We start from the raw sequence: 22,374 nt of genomic DNA on the forward strand, positions 1-22,374 counted from the left end.
GAGCATACTCGGAAGAACGGTTTATTCCTCGTTCGTCCTGAAGTTTTGTCCCACATTCCAAAAAATTCTTAGTTCGTCCCATATCAATTTCGAAGTCTTGCTTCGTCCCAAATTATAAGTAGGTACTTTAAAGGTATAGTCAACAAAAAAGAATACTTACTTACTTTTTTTTTAAAGTTAAATACCAATAAAACAAGTCTTATCATTAAAATATAAATCACTTTTATTATTCAGTATCACATTCAAAATCACAGAAATGTTATGTTATAATAATTTTAAATAAATACAGAACAGTCAGATCTATGAGAAACAATAATTAGGCAATATTTACAATTAAAACTATAAAAAAAATATTTATTAAGTTTTATTATAATAAAATAATACGAGTAATATTTAAAATAATAGGTAATCCTTTTTTGCTGATTGTACAATATAGTAAGTTTGGCATATAAAAAAAACATGGGCCGTATAAGGAATACAAAATGGGACGAAGTAGGAATAAAATATTTAAAATTATATTTTGGGACGAAGGAAGAATATTGTTCGGGACGACATAGGAATTTTTTATGTGGGACAAAACTCAGTGGGACAAACGAAGAATAAATCGGAAGAACATTTAACATAACATAGGTATACTTATACAGGGTGTTAGTGACATCGTAACGAAAACTTTGAGGGGTGATTCAGACCATGATTCTGAGTTTATATCAAGTGGAATTTTCCTTCGATTTTTATTTACGCTTTTTATTAAATTCAGTTCCTATACCTAAAGGTTGCTTGGAAGAGATTGCTACCTTAGCAATAAGGCCGCCTGTTGTACTACCTATCTAATTATAATACCGAATGGGGTGTTAGGCAAATCTCGGCTCAGGACGTCCTCCAAGAGAAAAACATGACCCCGACTCCAATATGTGACAAGTTCTTTCACCCTAAGGTTGCCTGGAAGAAATTGCTATTTAGCAATAACGCCGCCGATTGTACTTCTCTTATCACTTTTGTAATTGTTTTAGTGTTGTGTTTATATGTGCAATAATAAAACGTTTTTGTATTGTATTGTAATATTTGAAAGAATCAATCGACCCTCGTGGGTCGAAAGCGATAAGCGATCAAGCTCGCTCCAAGCTTGTATCGTTGCGGGGCAGAGAGTGGACACTTTTATTGAAGAGACCTTTAGAATCGGTAGTAATCCGCCCTGAACGCATTTAAAACCTGGAAATAACTTGTATAAGATTATTCATTTCTTTATCTAGAGGACCATTTTGGCGGACTTTGATATAAATAAATATAAAAGAAATGAATAACGTTTGTAAAAAAGGTATCTCAAGAAATTGTCAAAATTTCCTTTTACGTTAATTCGGATAATCGCCTTAATACGTAGTATTTTAAAAAAGTAATACATACATAAACAGCCTATATACTTCCCACTGCTGGGCACAGGCCTCCCCTCAACCAACCGGAGGGAGTATGGAGAATACTCCACCACGCTGCTCCAATGCGGGTTGGTGTAGAAAAGTAATATTAGTACGATATTATAGATAGATAGCGCCGGCGCCGGAGTCGGCTTAATGACCATAAATAGATTAAAAATAATTTCGCACGGACAGGATAAGTAAAAAAAAAAAAGTACCCGGTGGTGTATGTCCTGAGTGAGGATACCAGACTCAAAACACTCCACAATTCGCATGACTACAAGTAGCAGGGTTACTCAGAACACCCCGCACGAATAAAACAAACACGACATCAATTACATAACTAAGACGCGTCAGTGTCTCTTAATAGAATCAGGGTCCTTCGTCAAACAACCCTCTCATTGTGCTAATGTGAGCACACATCCAATACTCAACTAACACTATTCAAACAAACTAGGCCGATGGGTTTCGGGTTTCGGACTATTATAGGCGGCATTGTCGCGGCGTGCGTGCAATGTGAACAACGTGGAACACGTCGTGACAATTCGGGTAGATAACGTGCAAATTCGGCAGTCGTCGCTGCATTAGCCTCTGGAATAAGTTTGTTCATTACGACGGGAACAATGCGGTAGGCTCGACGGCAGCGGAGGAAACGTGCGCCGACGCCGCGACAATGGAGGCGCGGGTCTTATCGCGCCGGAACGCGTCGGCCGCCCGCCCGCGCCCCGCCCCGCCGCGCCGCGCCCCCGCCGCCCGTTACACCGCCAGCTTGACGTATGAGCACTGAATAAATGGGAAAACTTTTAGCTGCCGTTATGGGAGAACGAACAATTGGTCATCTGTTAAGTGAGGGAATGCTTAAACGTGCGTTAATCTCGCGGGACAGCCAAGACAAACACACCCTTCGGATAATTGTTGCTTACCCCACTTCTTGTTTCTTTTCGTATTTCATTATTACACGTCCATAATGTTACTTATATACGTAGGTATCCACAAATATATATAAAAAATGTGATTTTATTGTTTTTTGTTTCTATTTTATAACACTAATCGTCTGGAAGAAATTGCTGTAAAGCAACTAGGGTGGCAATTGTAGTTGTGTCGCTTAACACTTTCAAGGACAGAACGTCTAATGACGTTCCGATTCCATGGTGTCATATTACCTATTATGAACCATCAATGGCTCAAGATCTGTCCCCACCGAGTTCCACGTCGACAGGCATCAGCAGTGTATCCAAAGCCAATTATAAATAAGAATAACATAAACATCCCAGTCACAGGCATCCCCTCAATCAACCGGAGTATGAATGGATACTCTACCACGCTCTATACTCATAGTAACTAAGCGATTTTTAATTGAGCAAAATGTGCAAAAAAGTATAAAAAGACGATCAGTATGTCCTGAATTTTCATGAAGCTGCCTCCAGCAGCATCAAGCCGTTTGTTTATTATGCAAGGGCACCGCCTAAGTAATTAATTGCCCATCCATTCCTCTAATTAAATTAGGGTAAGTTGCTTACTTAACTTTCGCAGCGATGACGAAGATTCAAGTAAAATAATTTCTTACAATTCACTCTTAAATAAATAGAGGCGCAAATTAGTTCGGAAATCTCCGGTAGAGCTGTGTCACAACTTGATTTGAAATTGAAATTATTGATTTAAGAGTTTTAGACCCACGGAAGAAAGAGGTTACAAAGGCCCTAACGCGCATTTTGTATGAGAACCGCTGTCGTCGGTTCGATCCCGCTTTTTTACTTTTTTACTACTAGTCCTGTCCTGGCCAAGTAGTTAATGCCATTTGCGGCAAATCGACAATCAGACACGTTTAAAACAATCTACTACTCCTGCTTTTTTTAGACTTGACTTATTGTAGATTTGCCGCAGATGGCATTAACTACTTGGCTACGCTTGGAGCGCTGAAGGCTCTCACCCGGTACAACGTTTAAGACAACAGGTTTAAGGTACAGTTTGGCGCGAACCTCGGCTCAGGGCGTCGTCTGAGAGGAAAAATATTTGAAATAATTAATCGACCCTAGTGGGTCGATAGCGATAAGCGTTGATTGAGGGATACTACTCCTGCAAACAGATACCTACGATAACGAATGCTAATGAACATCCTCTATGCTTTTTGTAATTATTTTGTCAATTTTTTAAGTGATGTTATTGTCTTGTTCTTGTGTGTGGCTTCCTTTTATAATAAGTACACACATTTTATACTCTATTCTATAACCCTACTGTCTCTCAAATTCTATAGCCACTTTACCGACAATGTATATTGTATGTGATAGGCTGCAATTGTATCATTACTTTTCGTAAGATACTGCATACAAAAGTTTTTTTTTCTTTTTTTCAGAAATAGCCGATCATAGTAAGGTTTTTAGCTTTCCTGCGATAAGGAGAGATCTCCTTGCATATCAGTCGATATTTGATATTTTGCCCAGGTTATAATAATGCACAAAACGATCTTGTAATGTACTATCGCGGAGCTCCGTGGGTCGTAAAATTTTTGTACGAGTGGAGTGCAAAGTTGAAGTATGAACTATTTGCTCATACTTGTATGGCGAGCGATTTGCGCTCACTTAGCCCTTCCAACCTGTTTCTTGGGTTGTGGAAATGCGTTGGCTGGGAGACGTTTCTTTTAGAGATAAGCCCACATATTGTTACAGCTTTTTGTTTGTTTTTTTTTATCAATATGTGTACCTACTGAATATAATTTAATAGACAATTTTAGAATAACCTGTATCTTAAAGGCCCTATCTCACTGGGACAATGTATGTACTTGTATAAACGCTGATACTTATTGCATTATGCTAATTGTTGGTTGCGCAACCAACAAGACGGCAGCAACTCACCAACTCAACTCAACTTAACAGACGATGAGTTGCGGTGTACAGAAAAACCTGTCGATAGGTTTATGAGACACCGTTTTTGATTGTAAAATGTTTATTATTACTTTGAATAAAAAAAAACTGCACGCATTTTGTTGCGGGCGCGAGACGTTGTGGCACCACCAAGGACTACTAGTGAGATATAGCCCTTATTGTTTCTTAAAGAAGAGTTGGGTGTTCTTAAGGAAACGCAGTCTTCTCGAAATCAGCAAGAAAAAGAAAGAAAAAAGAAGAACAATGAAGAACCGCACATGATTCGGGTTTCGGGACGATGCAACCGTGATGGATATTGGTTCGTTGTCGACGAAACCTGCAAAATGTGCGGGAGGCTGTGCAGCACTGGAAGATATAAGCAGCATCAGATATGCAAGCCAAGAATCCAACCAAGAATTGAAGACAAGAAAAACTAATATACTAAACTTTTTTTTTATTATGTGGGTTATGAGGTCAATGTTCTACCTCATCATCATGTGACTAGAGGTTATAAGGTCGGTCATTGATCTCACAATAGAGTAGTTTCTAACTAGTCAAACTACTTTTTACTTCATAATGTAAAAACACGAAATTACTATGGAATTTGTATGAAACAGTACAATGTGACGTCATAGAAAAACGTGATAAAATGTCAGACTTATTTTTATGTTTTTCATGATTAAGTAAGTTGCTTAAATTGAAAAAAGGAAAAAAGCCCAATTGGACCGCTTGCCTCTCACTTTGAGGACGTAGGTTCGAACCAAGCACAGGCCTAAACCGATGATTGTCGAATTTGATTTCGAATTCATGTTTGGATCATAAATGATAAAATGCTTAGCGGTGAAAAAAAACATCGTGAGGAAACTCACATTCCCGAGAAATGCATTTTCAGAGGTATGTGACCTAACCTGTATTGGGTTGGGTTTCCCTTCGCGGGTTGGAAGGTCAGACAGGCAGTCGCTTCCGTAAAAAACCGGATCTGTGAAATTTTCAGGTTAGGTAAGCGGACCCTGTGAAAACGGGAAAATGGGACCCTGTGAAAACGGGAAAATGGGACCCTGTGAAAACGGGGACGATGATACTCATCTGTAATTTAATTTTACATTTTTGAAGCTTGTTATTCAACAGTACTTTTTGTCATTTTCAAAAGTCGTGTACCTAGAGATGCATCGACGGCGCGAATAAGGAATTTCAAAATGAAAATGAATAAAAACCATCCACTCATCAAATTCAATAAACCTATGCTTTTTAAATCGTGTAAATTCATTTTTTATGAGTAATCAAAAGAACAATTTGAGTGGCAAACAAAAAGTTTGAAGCGGAATTGTGCGGGCTCAATATATGCGTTATTTTGAATATGCAAGTGCTTTTTTTTTAATTTGTCAGGTGAGTGAGCACACCTTGCAGCCGCCTATTGTGTTGAGAGAGTATCGAAATTGGAAGTGAGTCCATTTCGATGCTATATGCCCGACAATACCCGCCATTCCCGTCCTCTGAATGCCTACATCATTTTCCTCGATTCCATTTCATTGCAGTCTGCAATTTTTAAACCGCTCAGCTCTGACAGCCACGATAAGTTAATTACGCGAGTTATCTCTCATTGTAATTAACATTTATTGCGAATATGTACCAACATTTGAGTTATTGGCTTCCTTTCAAAAGGAGATAACATTTTGTTACTGCCTACATTCTATCAATGGCAGAATTAAGTTTACAAATATATTTTTTTGTATCTTTTAATGGAAAAGTCTTGACAAGCAAAAATATATGTCTCCTTTTTAATTAAGCACTTTCGAAATGGCATAAAAGTACCAGGGGTTATATTTTTCAAATGTTGTCAATTACTGATTACATTTCAACATAGATAATTCCCAAAGTGAGAATGTTACCGTTGTAAAAACTCTTTAAAACTACTATTAAAGGTATATTATGCCATTGATAGAATATAGGCAGTTTAATGTAATAAAAGTAAGTAGTAGTTTTGTACCTACGTACGGTCACGAGTACTAATATGTATACTCTTTGAGACCATGTCACATTAACTTTTTTGACAAATTAAACCGTAAGTCTCATTAAATGTCAAATATGATAGTGCGACAGGGCTCTAAAGTGGGTACATGATATCGCTTATATGACTGTACGCTGGCTGCTTTTCTTTCTCAAATTGTTCTTTCTTATACTCTGGTAATTGCCTAAAAGTTAAATACTTACAGAAACTCTTTTTATAAAAGTTTTGCGCCTTTCTTTGCCGGGAACGTTCCCAAAGTGGGTATGTACTGATATGTTCCCACCTTGGGAACGTTACATCACTATGTATCAGTCGAGATTAAGTCGATCGATTCAGTTCTATTTAACAATAGATACCAACTTACATTTTTTCACAGGATATTTGACGTTCGTTATTGCAGATCTTCTTGTTCTCCTGTTAACCCTGGTCTCTCCTTCTGGATTGTATATAGGGAGTGGAATTCTTTGCCGTCTTCTGTATTTCCAAATGCATACCTATAACAGAGGTGCTTTCATGGCCAGAGAGAACAGATACGTTCTGAGCGAGCTCCATCTTAGGCCTCGTCAATGCCTTGTCAAGAGCAAACCCATGAAAGGTAATAAAAAAAAAACTCGAGCAAGAGATTTCCACACGACTCTTTGCCGATTTTTTACAGTCTCTGAAAGGTAGTTTTGTGCAATAAATCGTTTGCTAATGGGATGCTCAGAACATGTCACTACTTCAAAGTCATGTACCAAAAATTATAACAAACAGTTCTTGGATTATTCTCGCCTCATAAAAATTTGAAATTCTCGGCTCCGTTCTTCCTTCTCCTAATTAGTTCCCGCGTTTGTACGAGTTACGTAACATATATTCACCACTAATAGCGTATCAGTGTCCTTTGATGTGCTTGTCCTGTGATTAGACGTGAATACTAGCTTTAGAGTGACCTATGGCTGCCTTGTTCTCGTAATAATAGCTCCATATCCGAACAGATCACGATGAATGGCATCATTAGCCACGTCCAACCGATTATCATTTGCGTTTACGGAAACGTCACACTTGACAATGGGACTGCACAAGCCACGTTCATTGCGCCTGATAAAGTTTAAACGCTATTACTAAAGCTATTTTCGGAAAATGTTGCTTCCAGGAAGACAGCAAATGACAGATGACATTACAAAATTAAAAAAAACATACGCAAAACGAATCTTCAGCTAAAACCGTTGCTGCTGAAAATTCATTTTCTGTACTTTAACTTTTTCAAATTGAATAAAAATGCAATTTCCTAGACTTTAAAAGGTTTTATGCGATTCGTATTCAGTAGGGGCGGCTTAGGTTAGTCGTGGGCGCAAATCACAGCGTATGAATGGGGCGCAATGACGGTCGGATAGGACACGTGTGTGCATCGTCCGATTCACCTGCGATAGGCTGAATGCAGACCGTGCCGTCGTCCAATTTCGCGCGCTAAATTGTTCATAACGGAAGTTCATATCCGGGCGTCGGGCGCTCTGCGCTTCGGGCGAGATTAGGCGGTAATTACCATTTCCGGTGGCAGAGGATGCAGACAACGTTCGAGAAGCTCTCCTCAGCAACAGGCGGAAACATTCGCTCCCCGCGCCGCCACGACGCCGCCGGCAGGAAAAATCTCACAATTACTTCCTCACAATGCTACTTTGGTTTCCTCGTCAACTCTTGTCTTCACTCTGAGTATCTAAAATCTCCTTTCTGCCTACATTCTGCTAGATAATAATGTAAAGTCCTCACTTACCTATTGGCATGGCATAAAAGCTTCCGGGGTTGTCAAACCGTGTAGGTTATAAATTGAGTGTATACCATTACTCGGAAAAACTGATTATATAAGAATGAAGTGCGCCGCGAGGTTGTGCGGTGAGCGGCGCGCGCGCCTCGCCGGATGTGATTGAATCAGTGCGCGCGGGGCCGACTAATGAAACATATTGAACGTGTATCGAATCACTTAGGCCCCGTGCGCTCCTGCACTCGCTTTTTGGGGCATATCAACAACGTAGGTGAGCCTTACAAATAACATTACGGCCGAGTCTCGTTTTAAGAGAGACAATAAATTGAATTAACTCCGGCAACTTTGAACGTCAAAGGAGACTAAAAAAATTTCAACTTCATTTTACGGAACATAATTTCACGCGGCATCAGCGCTCCCTTTGTGTCGCTCGGAAAATATTTACGCAAAGCAGTGCCTCGAATGCCCGCAACAGGGAGAATCTTAATTAATTCATTAATGTCATTATAATTACGACATTTGCGGCGTTTAGGGTACATTACTTTCAATCCAGTTGCCGGTCCGACGATGGTTTTAACGAATTTATTTACAAGACCTCATGGAGTGCTGATTAATTTCTTTTCCTGGAGGTGGAAGGTGTATAAACAGACAAATATTAGAGATTATTAATATTAGAGGAAGACCTAGAAGGAGGTACATTGACCAAATTGGAGATGTCCTTAGACAAGGTTCAGTACGATCTACTCTGAACCGGCGTGCGTGTATGAAACAATTGATGAATGTGGAGGAAGCATGAGAAATGTGTCAGGATCGAAGCTAATGGAACTCTGCTTACCCCGGTGGGAAATAGGCGTGAGATTTTGTATGTATTAATATTACGGAGAGTATTAAATTATCTATAGTATACTGGAACGATGTAACTTTTTCAAGGCACGTCGTTTTGGCTGGTACTTTTGGAATTAAATCACTTTTACCCAACTGTGGTCAAGGAGGATTGCGTGTACGTATATATGCCAGTGACGTCAAACTAAATTCGACGTGGCGCCCTCTAGAGAGCATAAACTGATTAAATAAAAAAGATATTTTTACGAAGTTATTGGATACATAAATACCCTATATACGTCCCACTGCTGGGCACAGGCCTCCCCTCAATCAACCGGAGGGGGTATGGAGCATACTCCACCACGCTGCTCCAATGCGGGTTGGTGGAAGTGTTTTTACGGCTGATAGCCGGGACCAACGGCTTAACGTGTCCTCCGAAACACGGTATCATATCGGAAATAGGTGATTCAAGCCTGAAAAGTCCTTACCAAACAAAGGACAGTCTCACAAAGTGATTTCGACAATGTCCCCATCGGGAATCGAACCCGGACCTCCAGATCGTGAGCCTAACGCTCTAACCACTAGACCACGGAGGCTGTTCTGTTCTGTTCAAATTAAATTTGCACATAATTTAATATAAAGAAATATGTACATTGTTACTAGCTTTTACTCTAGGTTTTATTTGTAGTATTTACTAGTAAATTACGATTAATATATAACCTAATTTCTCAGAAATGATTCGCATAGCTTTTACCTCCAAACCTTACCTAAAATACACAATGCTAGCACATCTCAATAAATAAGAACGCAAAATATTCTTTTTAAAAATCGAACATTTTAGAATGCTATTTCCATAGTCGCGTTTTAGTTTTTAAACTTAAGTATTTCTTTTTTCCCAGTGCAGCCATAGATTTAAAAAAATCACGAACGGGATTTTCAAAAAGTCTTGTGTAACGTGTATTTCAATGCTGGCGCGAGAGTGGTGTCACACTGCAGCTGTGGTGGACACCAAAGCCTTTGACAACGTACGCTGCTGGAAAAACCGTCGCACTCTTTGTAAACCTCGCCTGCTGCAACGCTATCAAACCGTATAAAGTCGTCAATTCTGAATCAATCCGGAAAAACCCCTGATAATCCCTATGTTAGACTGCCAGCACCGAATTTATTTAGTAAGTACTACGTCTAGAAAGGACACTCACCTCCTCGCACCGAATTACGATACCGCATCAGTCCCCGCTACGGACAAATGTCTTGCTAGATAAATGAGTCTGGGTAAGAAAAAACCTAAACCTATTTAAGTTCTGCGAAAGAGCTAGAAGAAGACACAGAATTAAACCTGAAGGAGACATGACAATATTTAGAAAAGGTCCACACAACTCAGCAATTTCTATATATAACAAACTACCCAAAACGTTAAAGCAGGAAACAAACAACAAATCTTTTTATAAGCAGCTAAATTTTTTCTTATTGGCTAAATGCTATTTATTATTCGATCAATGAGTTCTATATGACAAACTATAGTGCGACATTATTATTAGTGAGTAATAATTTATATTAATTTATTACAATATTTTTGTTTATTGTGAATATTTTATTAGAATTTAACATGTAGAAAACCAATTATTATTCAGAGTTATTACATTATTATTGTATAAAATAAAGTATAACTCCTTTGCAACGCTCCTTTGCCATATAAAAGGGTGCATGTACAATGACTTAATGTTATAATATTTTTTAAGAACTTTATGTAAAATGTACATGTAAGTACGCAAAATAAATAAAATAAAAAATAGATTTTGTCGTGTTTATAACGAAATTATAATCATGTTGTTTAAGTATGGGAGCCGTGGTAGCCCAGTTGATAGAACGGTTGCCTCTCACTTTGACATCGCAGACTCGAATCCAGCTCAGGCCTAAACTAATGATTGTCGAATTTGTTTTCGAGTTCATGTTTGGATCATAAAACATTATCCGTCCGTGGAAATTCCCGAGGAATGCATTTTTGGAGGTGTAACCTAACGGTATTGGGCTGGTTTTTCCTTCGCGGGTTGGAAGGTCAGAAAGGCAGTCGCTTCTGTAAAAAACCGGACATGTTAAATCTTCAGGTTAGGTGAGAGGACCCTATAGGAAAAACGGGATAATGCTAGGGAGCATTATCCCGTTTTTAAACTGGTTGGTTGTTGTGTAAGTGTCAATAATAATTTACGCGTTAAATTAAGTAAAAGGTAATTAAATATGTTTTGATAGTGATATTTTTTATTAATAATTTAATGTTTATATTTTGTATTGTTTGAATGGAGAAGATTAGGAATGAATATAAGTGGAAGTCTGAAAGTAGCACCGGTCACTGAGAAGTTGAGGAGCAACAGGTTAGCATGGAATGTACATGTAATGAGGAGGGATGAAAGGCATAAAGAAGAAAGTTATGAGCATGAATGTGGATAGATATAGGGGTAGGGGACGACCCAAGAAAATATGGATTGTGTTAAAAAGGATATGTATGTAAAAGGTGTGAGTACCGAAATGACGACTGACAGAAATTAATGCTAGAGGAATACATGTTGTGCCGACCCCACCTAGAGTGGAATTAGGGCAGAAGGGTTAGTACACGTATAGATCCTAGTAGGTCACTCACACGCGTAGACCTTAGTAGCTCACTTATACGCGTAGACCCTAGCAAGTCACTTACACGCGTAGACCCTAGCAAGTCACTTACACGCGTAGACCCTAGCAAGTCACTTACACGCGTAGACCCTAGCAAGTCACTTACACGCGTAGACTCTAGTAGGTTAATATTGAGTTGCCAAAAGCCCCTGATCTGGCTCATGTAACGATTAAGTACATAGTTTGTTTGTCAACTACACATTAACATTATACGTATTTGAAACAATTGTAGCTAACACATTATACGCGTAGACACCAGTAGGTCACTTACACGCATAGACCCTAGTAGGTCACTTACACGCATAGACCCTAGCAGGTCACCCACACGCATGTGATAATGAAAGTCGAGTCTATTCTGTGGAAATACCCGCCCAGTGCTGCGAGCTACGCGAACTAAAGAATCATTTATTTTACTTATTATTTCCATATTGTATTTTAGCTCTGATATTGCCCTGAATCCGTCAAGCAAAACAAGACTGCTGGTTTAATAACTTTATCGCGCAATTTTTAATATTTAGGGTCCGTTTAAAATCACTTTTCTTCTGTCGTGTAGGTTGTGAGATCAACGACCTACCTCATCAACTCAGGGTTAATATTGAGCCGCCAAAAGCCCCTGACCTGGCTCATGTAACAACTACATAGTTTATTTGTCAACTACACACTAACATTATACGTATTTGAAACAATTGTACCTAACACATTATGGTCCTTAGACTGACTGTTTTTATTATTATAGTACTTATTACTACTACTAATCTACTACTCTGGGCGCCATCCCAATCGCGTCAGACAGAGTACTGCGGGGCGGAAGGCAAGAGGGAAACGACTGCCCTATTTTTCCCTAAAAAAAGTAGCATGGAAAATGACAAGAGCGTGGCTCTTAAATTGATGATCATGATGATGATGAGTACTTATTTAAGTAAATAGTAGCCGAGACCGACTGCTTAGCGTTCCCGCCGAAACACGGATCATCTTATTTTCGGACAATCGAAATAAAAATGGGACTATAGACATAGACACGTTGATAATTTTATTAGAAACCGGTTTAAATCAGTCCCTAAGATTGTGTTATCGATTTAAAAAGTGCCAAACATTATTATTAAATTGAGTCTCTATACTTATAATTTATAAATAAATGCCTAGAAGAAAATAGACGTGATAATGTGACGTATACAGTATAGATCGTGCAAAATGAATTGATCGCAAATTAGCAAGTATGGTAACACTGAGAAATCGCCAAATATCCGGCGACGGACCGTGATGGACGGTCGTTGTGAATTTATTTTTATTTTAAAAATTTAAAATAAGAACACGGACGATCCTTTTTTTAAAATAAATAGTTGGAGACCAAACAAGTGAGAAGTTTCAATCAAAAAGTAAGTTATTCATTTATTATTTATTAATAAACAAACAGTTGTAAATAACCTAATCATAAGGTACTTATTCATACTATTACCCTTATTTATTAGCTTGATTATTTTGATAGGTTATCAGAACAATACATGATGCACATAAACCCACGCTTATTTCCTAACATACAACATTTCATTTTACAACAATACATAATTATTTTTTTTCTGATCATGTCTCTTTCGCATTAGGCCACAAGTAGGCAAGGCTCCTATGTTTTAGTCCTGCTTGCAAATTAATCATAATTTAACGCGTATACAGGATGTCAGTAACACCGTAACGAAAACTTTGAGGGATCTTTCAGATCATGATTCTGAGTTGATATCAAGTGGAATTTATTCAACCCTCAAAGTTTTTGCTAAGATGTTACTAACACCCTGTATATTTATATGATTATTATAAGTACTACTAATATAATAATATCCATCAAATAATACAATTGTACAATAAACATGTCTTTATTGCAGTAAAAGAATAAAATATAATCTCTCTAAAGCTGAAACGAGATTTTTCCGAATGAAAACCGGTGCGGTCTCTGTTAAAATTTATAGTTTTGACATAAACACACAGTAATTTACATTTTTGAATGGAGTTTTAATCAGTAATACAGAACAGATCAAATCGATTTCTGTTTTATTTTGAAAAATTCGATGCACAATGTCAAGCACCGCACATCTTTTCAAAATAAACGAAACATAAGTCGGCCTTATCTGGAGGGGGGAGATCTTTTTAAAAAGGCCATATTGCAGCAATTCGTCTAAAAAGCAATATTGTTTTTGACATTTGCTGATTTGCACATTTACTTTTATATACACAATATTGCTTTTGAGATGAATTATTTCAATGTGGACTTTTTAGACCCCTTGTTTTGTTATAGTGATTATCAATTGTCCTTAATTACTTGTGGTTACCACAGTATTGGCATGACTTTAAGTATGTGTGCGAGTACGTTAAATAATAATTACATAAACATAACAAAATAATGTATAACACGTGAATGTATATGTTGTTTGTAAGGGCGCAAATGAGTACAGATCACGACTTGACTCGCTAATAAGAGCCGAGTGATCCATCTGAATCACTTTGCACACTTATCACTATTATCAATACAAAAACTAACACGCAAACCTATCGATACATGTTATGTATTTTTAGAGAAAATTTCCTTCTTTTACAATAATAACATAAGATAAACAGCCTACACGAGTAGGAGTTCGGTGGTGCAGTGGTAAATGCGCTCGGTCTGCGATTGTTAAAGTTAAGCAACTTTCGTAAGGGCCGGTCATAGGACGGGTGACCACAAAAAAAGTTTTCATCTCGAGCTCGTCCGTGCTACGGAAGGCACGCTAAGCCGTTGGTCCCGGCTGCATTAGCAGTCGTTAATAATCACCAATCCGCACTGGGCCCGCGTGGTGGTTTAAGGCCCGATCTCCCTATACATCCATAGGGAAGGCCCGTGCCCCAGCAGTGGGGACGTTAATGGGCTGATGATGATGATGAAACAGCCTACACATGTCCCACTGCTGGGCACCAGCCTACATTCAACCGGAGGGGGAATGGAGCATACTCTACCATGCTACTGCACCGCGGGTTATTAAAATACAAAAATATTTATTCAATAGACACGGTATGACAATGCTTATTACACTGCAATATCCACATGCCTGTATCGTGGGTATCACTTCAGAAAACTGTTTACTAGGACTATACCTGTAAACAGTTTCCTGAAGTGAAGAACTACATACAAATAAATAAATGAAAACAATAAACAAGAGAAAAAAAAACAAATAAATCGCAAACAGATTATTGGAGGCGTTTAACACTTAAATAAATATAGTATACTTATTACAAGATATAATTGTAATTTTACAGTTGGTATTTTAAGGTTTTCAATTCTTAACATTTTTATGTATTAAGTAGTTCCAAATTCAAATTTAGTTTTAATTGTTCCCGTGTTTTCTTGAACAAAAATTCGGAAGTGTTTCATTATTTTCGATGAGAAGTAAGGCCGGTCACATACATTCGGAATTCCGTTTCGGAATTTCGATTCGAAATATCGATTCGTAATATCGAACGCATTAAATCCATACAACATCTATGAATCAACCACATACTTACAGTTTTTTTCCGTTCGAAATTTAATCTGATTGGGAATTCCGTATGATGGCCTATGCATGGCCCAGTAACGGCGACGTATTTTTTTTTCCTTGATAGGTATAGCAACAGTGCTATCGCGATAAGAAAATCGTCGTCCATAATGCCAAATGTCTGAACTCAAGTTCTAGCGTCGCTCAACTGAGCCTTGTTATTCCGAACGGAAATAAACGTATGTGTGTGATATATTAACGGAATCCCGAAACAGTATTTCGAATCGAAATTCCGAAACGGAATTCCGAATGTATGTGACCGGCCTTATACATATTTAAACTAATACGTAAACCTTTTAATCTTGGTGAAAAAATTCACATAAGAGCATGACGTCATCGTGATATCATTACTTAGGTCAGCTCATTATTCACTGCAGAACTGAGACTTAATGTTGTGAAACAAACATCTTTATGAGTCATCTATTTTTGGTGTGTGTAGCTTGTAATAGATAAATACCTAAATAAATCTACACCCTATCGCGATCTTCATTTAGTAAAATTATATTTTTATCATCTCCCTAGCATTATCCCGTTTTTCACAGGGACCACTTACCTAACCTGAAGATTTGACAGGTCCGGTTTTTTACAGAAACCACCGCCTGTCTGACCATCGCACCCGCGAAGGAAAAACCAGCCAGGCTAGGTCACATACCTCTGAAATTACATTTGTGGGTTTCCTCACGATGTTTTCCTTCACTGCTGTCAATCATTTATGACCCAAACATGAATTCGAAAAGAAATTCGACAATCATTGGTCTAGGCCTGTGCTAAAAAAAAGTAAAATTATATTTTGTCATCCTAAAATTACTAATATCATATGAAGTAAAATTTGAAATAAATGTAATATAAATAAAATACTTAGTTAATTAGAATTGGAACAAGACAAAACACTTTTTGTAAAACAAATCTATTAAATACAAAATAGATTCAAATATTTCGCCAGTACTTTTTGTACAAGCTAAATAATTTTAAAAGAAGAAAAATAAGATTTTTTATAGGACTCCTATCAGTTTACCTTCCTTTTTACTAACGGATTATCTGGACTCCATCGGAAATAATAGCTTCAACTTTTCTAAAGAACTTATTTTATAGTCAAAGTTAGAAATACTATTTCCATGTAAAGTTATAGGTAACTAATAATGTTACTGGAAATTTCTGGAAAATAATAAGCGTTTTATTATGGCGTATTTTTAAATTAAATTAAATTAAATAAATTAAATAATCATTTATTAACAGGCATATACCCATAGAGAACAAATACAATAAAACAGTAATAATCACAACAATAGTTATTACAAAAGATAAATAAAATGACTAAAATTTACGCGCAGCAAACTCAAGTCGTCAATAAAAGAAGATTCAAATTCAAATTCAAAAATATCTTTATTCAATAGGTAACATAGTTCCACTTTGAATCGTCAATTTCTAACGAACGTCTCATCCGCCTAAAACTACTGCAGCTTCTCACAACCTGTATAGCACAGGGCCCTAGACGTTCTTTAAAAAAAAATAAGAAGATGGATTGTGAGGTTGGATTACCAGATTGACAGGTTAATATTGACCCAACAAAAGCCCCTGACTTGGCTCATGTTACGACTACTAAATTACATCAGTAAGCAGCAACCGGGACCAACGGCTTAACGTGCACGGCATATTGAGAAGAAGTCACAGTGATGGTTTTCAAACACGGAGCACCGCCGCGCCGGTTCCAATCCCGATGCCGGATTTTCACCAATGAGTTATTAATTTATCTTAAGTGCATTTTTCACTATCACAGTTGGCTCGACCATTACAAACTGGGCTAACAAAAAAGTCGGTGAGACACTTAGATAAGTACCCACACCTCACTAATCTAACGAATGAGTGCGGAATAATAAAGGAACAGGATCTCATCTTACGATGGATGTACCTGTCTACCCCATTGGATATAATCGTGAGCTAATGTTATGTATTGTGAAGAAGTTTCGTGGTTATATTTGTTTGTCGGTTTTTGTATATAAATCACTGTGAGTTTAGAGTGCAGCGACGCCAGCGACACAGTCGCAGGTGCGGTACACAGGAGCAAATATTTTACGACAATACTAGAGCGTTAGCGCTAGGGACGCGCCAATATCGATACCCATCTCTATACAACACAAAGCAAACCAATTCACATTTAAAATCAATTTATCCAACAAAAGTAAGATGATTCCGTGCTTCGAAGGGCACATTAACCCGTTGGTCCAGCCTATTAGCCGTAAAAACACCTCCACCAACCCGCAGTGGAGCAGCGTGGTGGAGTATGCTCCATACCCCCTCCGGTTGATTGAGGGGAGGCCTGTGCCCAGCAGTGGGACGTATATAGGCAGTTTATGTATATGTTATCCAACAAATAACTAAAGCAAAAACTAACCGTTATCTCAACACAACAATGAATTATTCACAAAGAATAAAGTCTTTCAAGACATATTACTGCGATGGTTTGCCTTGAAAAGATATTGCTAATTTAGTCTGTGACTTGAAAAAGGCAATTAAAAAATAAATTAGCCTGTATCGAGCACAATGTAGCGCGGACTATGAGGGGTCTACGAGCCGAGACGCGGCCGCATCTACAGCCAAACGGTAAACACTTGGCTGTAATCTCGAGATGAGAAAACTTTCAGTTCTCTTAATTCAGAAACTTATTCAACAACCTAACAACCTTAGAGGACCGCCCGGACACAACACAAACAAACTTACCCACCCTCGCTTTAATCTTAGCCTTTGTGCATTCAAAAATAAGGGATTTTCACATTTTTTTATTGATCGCGAGGGATACTGAACCACAAGAACTCAACATTGGAAGTAAGTACCCGATTGTCCGAAAGTAAGATGATCCAGTTGGTCCCGGGTTCGAATCCCAGTGGGGACATGTCACAAAAATCACTTTGTGATCCCTAGTTTGGTTAGGACATTACAGGCTGATCTCCTGATTGTCCGAAAGTAAGATGATCCGTGCTTCGGAAGGCAGGTTAAGCCGTTGGTCCCGGTTACTATTTACTGATGTAAGTGAGTTTTATCGTTACATGAGCCAGGGGCCTTTGGCGGCTCAATCATAACCCTGACACCAGGGTTGATGAGGCTGGTATTCTACCTCAAAAGATTAGAAGAAGAGTACGTGAATATCATCATCATCAGCCCATTAACGTCCGTAACTGCTGGGGCACGGGCCTTCCCTATGGATGGATAGGGAGATCGGGCCTTAAACCATCACGTGGGCCCAGTGCGGATTGATGGTTATTAACGACTGCTAATGCAGCCGGGACCAACGGATTGACGTGCCATCCGAAGCACGGAGGAGCTCGAGATGAAAACTTTTTTTTTGTGGTCACCCATCCTATGACCGGCCTTTGCGAAAGTTGCTTAACTTCAACAATCGCAGACCGAGCGCGTTTACCGCTGCGCCACCGAGCTCCACCGGGTATGGAGCATACTCCACCACGCTGCTCCAATGCGGGTTGGTGGAGGTGTTTTTACGGCTAATAGCCGGGACAAACAGCTTAACGTGCCCTCCAAAGCACGGAATCATCTTACTTTTTCGGATAATCAGGTGAGGTTTTATTCAACACAGTTTAAAAAAAAAATCTCATTAATGACCATTCAAAACTCTTTTCAAAATCATTTTAAAATAACTTACATAACATGGCACCACGCCTGTATCCCCAAGAGGCTAGACAGAGGTGTATAGTATGTACACCACTCCTCGCCAGCTATGTTTAAGCCCCATGTTATATGGGGCTAAGCTATTGCCAGTAATCGGCCACTAATCCTAGAAACCACGAATTGGAATCAGAAACACAATCATTTATTCGACGTACTTAATTATCATGGATAAACTTGTTGAAGGTCAATGTAACATTTTTGAATTTACGTCATTTCGCATAGTGTTATGGCTGAGGAGAAAAAGTGACAAGAAACTGCAACAGCAACACATCTTTTAAATCAATTGGGGTATACATTACAAGTTATTTAATAACTAGAGGAACACATTCAATACTAGACATTTTTATCATTTAGGAAGTCATTAAACTTATAATAACATTTTTTTACATAAAGTAAGCTTCACGTGAGCTTTAAATTTATTTTCTGACAAATTTAAAATCTGGTATTTTATTGTAAAAACGTATACATAACCCCAAAAAATCTAGTATAGCAATTTTATTTTTATTTCTTGAATTGTAAGTATGCCTTTCACAGTTTCTCGAAAGGAGAGATATATTTTTCCGAACATACATAATGTTTTCATAAATATATTGATAGCGACCGTCAGTATATTTATTTCTTTAAACAGCTCCCTTAAAGAGTCCCGACGACGCAGATTATAAATAGCGTGTGATGGCAATTATTAATTAATCAAAATCAATGTCATTTTAAAATTTAATCTCTATGTATTTTAATCGTATCATCATCACCAGCCCATTAACGTCCCCACTGCTGGGGCACGGGCCTTCCCTATGGATGGATAGGGAGATCGGGCTTAGGTAAACCACCACGCGGGCCCAGTGCGAATTGATGGTTATTAACGACTGCTAATGCAGCCGGGACCAACGGCTTAACGTGCCTTCCGAAGCACGGATGAGCTCGAGATGAAACTTTTTTTTTGTGGTCACCCATCCTATGACCGGCCTTCGCAGACCGCGAGCGCGTTTACCATTGCACCACCGAGCTCCTCAATTATTATTTTTTATTTATTTATTCTAAAAAAGGTACAATTTTTCTTAAAAAAAATATTTCGCCAAACTTATACCACTTTGTTGGCGGGCGCTCTTATAACTAAATGAGTATGCACCTATTGTTGCTTAAAAGAAATTGCTAAATACTTAACAACTATTACAATGGTTTGATAATCGACCTAACTACCCACACGATAAGAAAAAGATTACAATGCTTTTGGCGTTTATACATCGATAATGAAAAGAAATAATAGGTAAAAGATTAAAGCAAAGATTCAATCAATCAATCAATCAATAATACTTTATTGCACAACAACATATATAAAGGACATAACATACGAATAAAACATAAGCACAATAGGCGGCCTTATTGCTAAACAGCAAAGATTCCTGTGTAGCCCTACGACCCGAGGGTCTTGGGATCAAGTTTAATTACATATTCTTAATTATGTACTTGCTAGACAGAGACATTATGTGTACCTAATAGGCAGATTGTGTATGCATGCATGCTTGTGCGTATGACTGCAAGTGAGAGTATGCGTTTTATTCGTATACCTTTGCCTATTTTGAGTAAAATTCTTATATTAATTAATGATTGACTTTCCAGGTTACAATTCCCAAAAATAATATGGATGGCGCTGTACAGATTTATCGTAACCTATTTTCTCATTACGGGTACATATTTATTCAATAATATAATGTAATGGCAGAAGCATATATAAAAATAATTGTTTCTTTATATTGGAATCAGATTATGTATGGAATTATGTTGCTGCCTATATTGTTTTGTTATTATTTTGATTAGAATAATAATGGATGGAAGAAAACAGTTTTTACCATAACTGTACAATAACGTCAAAACTCGCTCGACGTAAAGGGAAAATAAGGCCACTCGCCGTAAAGAGAGTCGCCGTAGCGTGGGTCGCCGTTCGGAAAGTCGCTGTCAACGCTACAATTCGATGTATTGTACCTGGCTGTAATAAAAATGGTCATCATTTATACCCAAAAACAATGATAAAAGATGCATAATGTCTGTTGTCCATAAAATTAGAAAGTTAATCGAAGAATTTTTTTACAGCGCCATTTTTTTTTTTTTTGGAAAGTAATCTGGAAAGTCCCTTTTAACTATTTCCATCGATATGTTAAGAAATATTTTCGACCTTGTTTATGGTTTGAAAACAAGGTTTTGTTCTATCGGTTTCTTTGATGTTATACTTACAAACAGAAGTCTTATGACGGTCATTATTCGTTTAGAAACAAATATTTAAGTAAAATTAAAATTAATTATAGGTTATTCTTATCTGAAAATAGGTTTATACTATTGGCATAGAATAAGGAATAAAACTATGTATAGAACTCTCCGCTCTCCCCACCAGCGTCTGAGTTAAGTTTACCTCACCCCCCCCTCGAACATAGTTTAGACTTAAATCGTGATGGCTCCGCGCGGACCGTTGTTTTTATTTTTTATCAATTTATTTTATACATATGTTCGAATTTTGAAATTAGACGCCGACGTTCTTGCGCGGCACCTATAAATATGTATTTAGTTTTCATGGTGATTATTATTAAGCCTTAAGTAACACTGGTATAAATGCAATGTCCTGCAAAATTGCATAAGCAATTTGACTGCAGGATCAGAGTCTCACTAAGACATGGTTAAATTACAAAAATTAAGAATTAGGTACCTGTTAACCGCTGCTGCTCTGAACCGGGCGTGCGTGTAGAAGCGATTGATGAATGTGGAGGAAGCAAGAGAAGTGTGTCAGGATCGAAGCAAATTAAATTCTAGTCTCTGCTTACCGCGGTGGGAAATAGGCGTGAGTTTATGTATGTAGCCCATTAACGTCCCCACTGCTGGGGCACGGGCCTTCCCTATGGATGGATAGGGAGATCGGGCCTTAAACCATCACGCGGGCCCAGTGCGGATTGATGGTTATTAACGACTGCTAATGCAGCCGGGACCAACGGCTTAACGTGCCTTCCGAAGCACGGAGGAGCTCAAGTTATTTGACATACTTACCAGGAAATAGTTGAAATAACAGACAATATTTTGAATTTGTCAGAATGTAAATTTAAAGCTCCTGTGAAGCTTACTTATCTAAAAAAGGTAATAAGAATAATTAATACCTAAATGATAAAAAATCCTGGTATTGGATGTGTTTCCCTATTTATTGAACAACTTGTAATGTTTACCTACAGTGATTTAAAAGATGTGTTGCTGTTGCAGTTTCTCGTCATTTCTTCTCCTCAGCCATAACACCTTGCGAAATGACGTAGATTGAAAAATTATAAATTGACCTTCAACAAGTTTATCTATGATAATTACGTTGAATAAATGATTCTTATTTCTGACATTTGCGCATTTAAAAATATAAGTGAGCAATACCAACAAATGTCAAAAAGCAATATTGCTTTTTTGGATGAATGTTTAACCCCTTCTTCTTCTTCTTCTTCTATCGTGTGGGTTGTGAGGTGGATTACCAACCCCATCAACCCTGGTGTCAGGGTTATTATTGAGCCGCCAAAGGCCCCTGACATGGCTCCCCCCCCCCCTCTTTAACCCCTTTGTTGTCTACAATTTCTTTTCGCTCTTGTTGCCGCTTGTCGCTCTGCAGATGAAATAG

The 22,374-nt window shown here is 38.0% G+C and overlaps 1 long non-coding RNA gene across 1 annotated transcript; it reads right to left on the bottom strand.

Annotated features, from left to right (window-relative positions):
* Positions 1–4,432: 4,432 nt before the first annotated feature.
* Positions 4,433–8,099, bottom strand: LOC126366145 (uncharacterized). The gene is made up of 3 exons (XR_007566313.1): positions 8,029–8,099; positions 6,643–6,772; positions 4,433–4,607 (listed from the first exon to the last, which is right to left on the bottom strand). It is a non-coding gene; the product is annotated as an uncharacterized LOC126366145 (long non-coding RNA).
* Positions 8,100–22,374: the final 14,275 nt, after the last annotated feature.

The sequence above is a fragment of the Pectinophora gossypiella genome, chromosome 4 (assembly GCF_024362695.1).
Source record: "Pectinophora gossypiella chromosome 4, ilPecGoss1.1, whole genome shotgun sequence".
Lineage (NCBI taxonomy): Eukaryota > Metazoa > Arthropoda > Insecta > Lepidoptera > Gelechiidae > Pectinophora > Pectinophora gossypiella.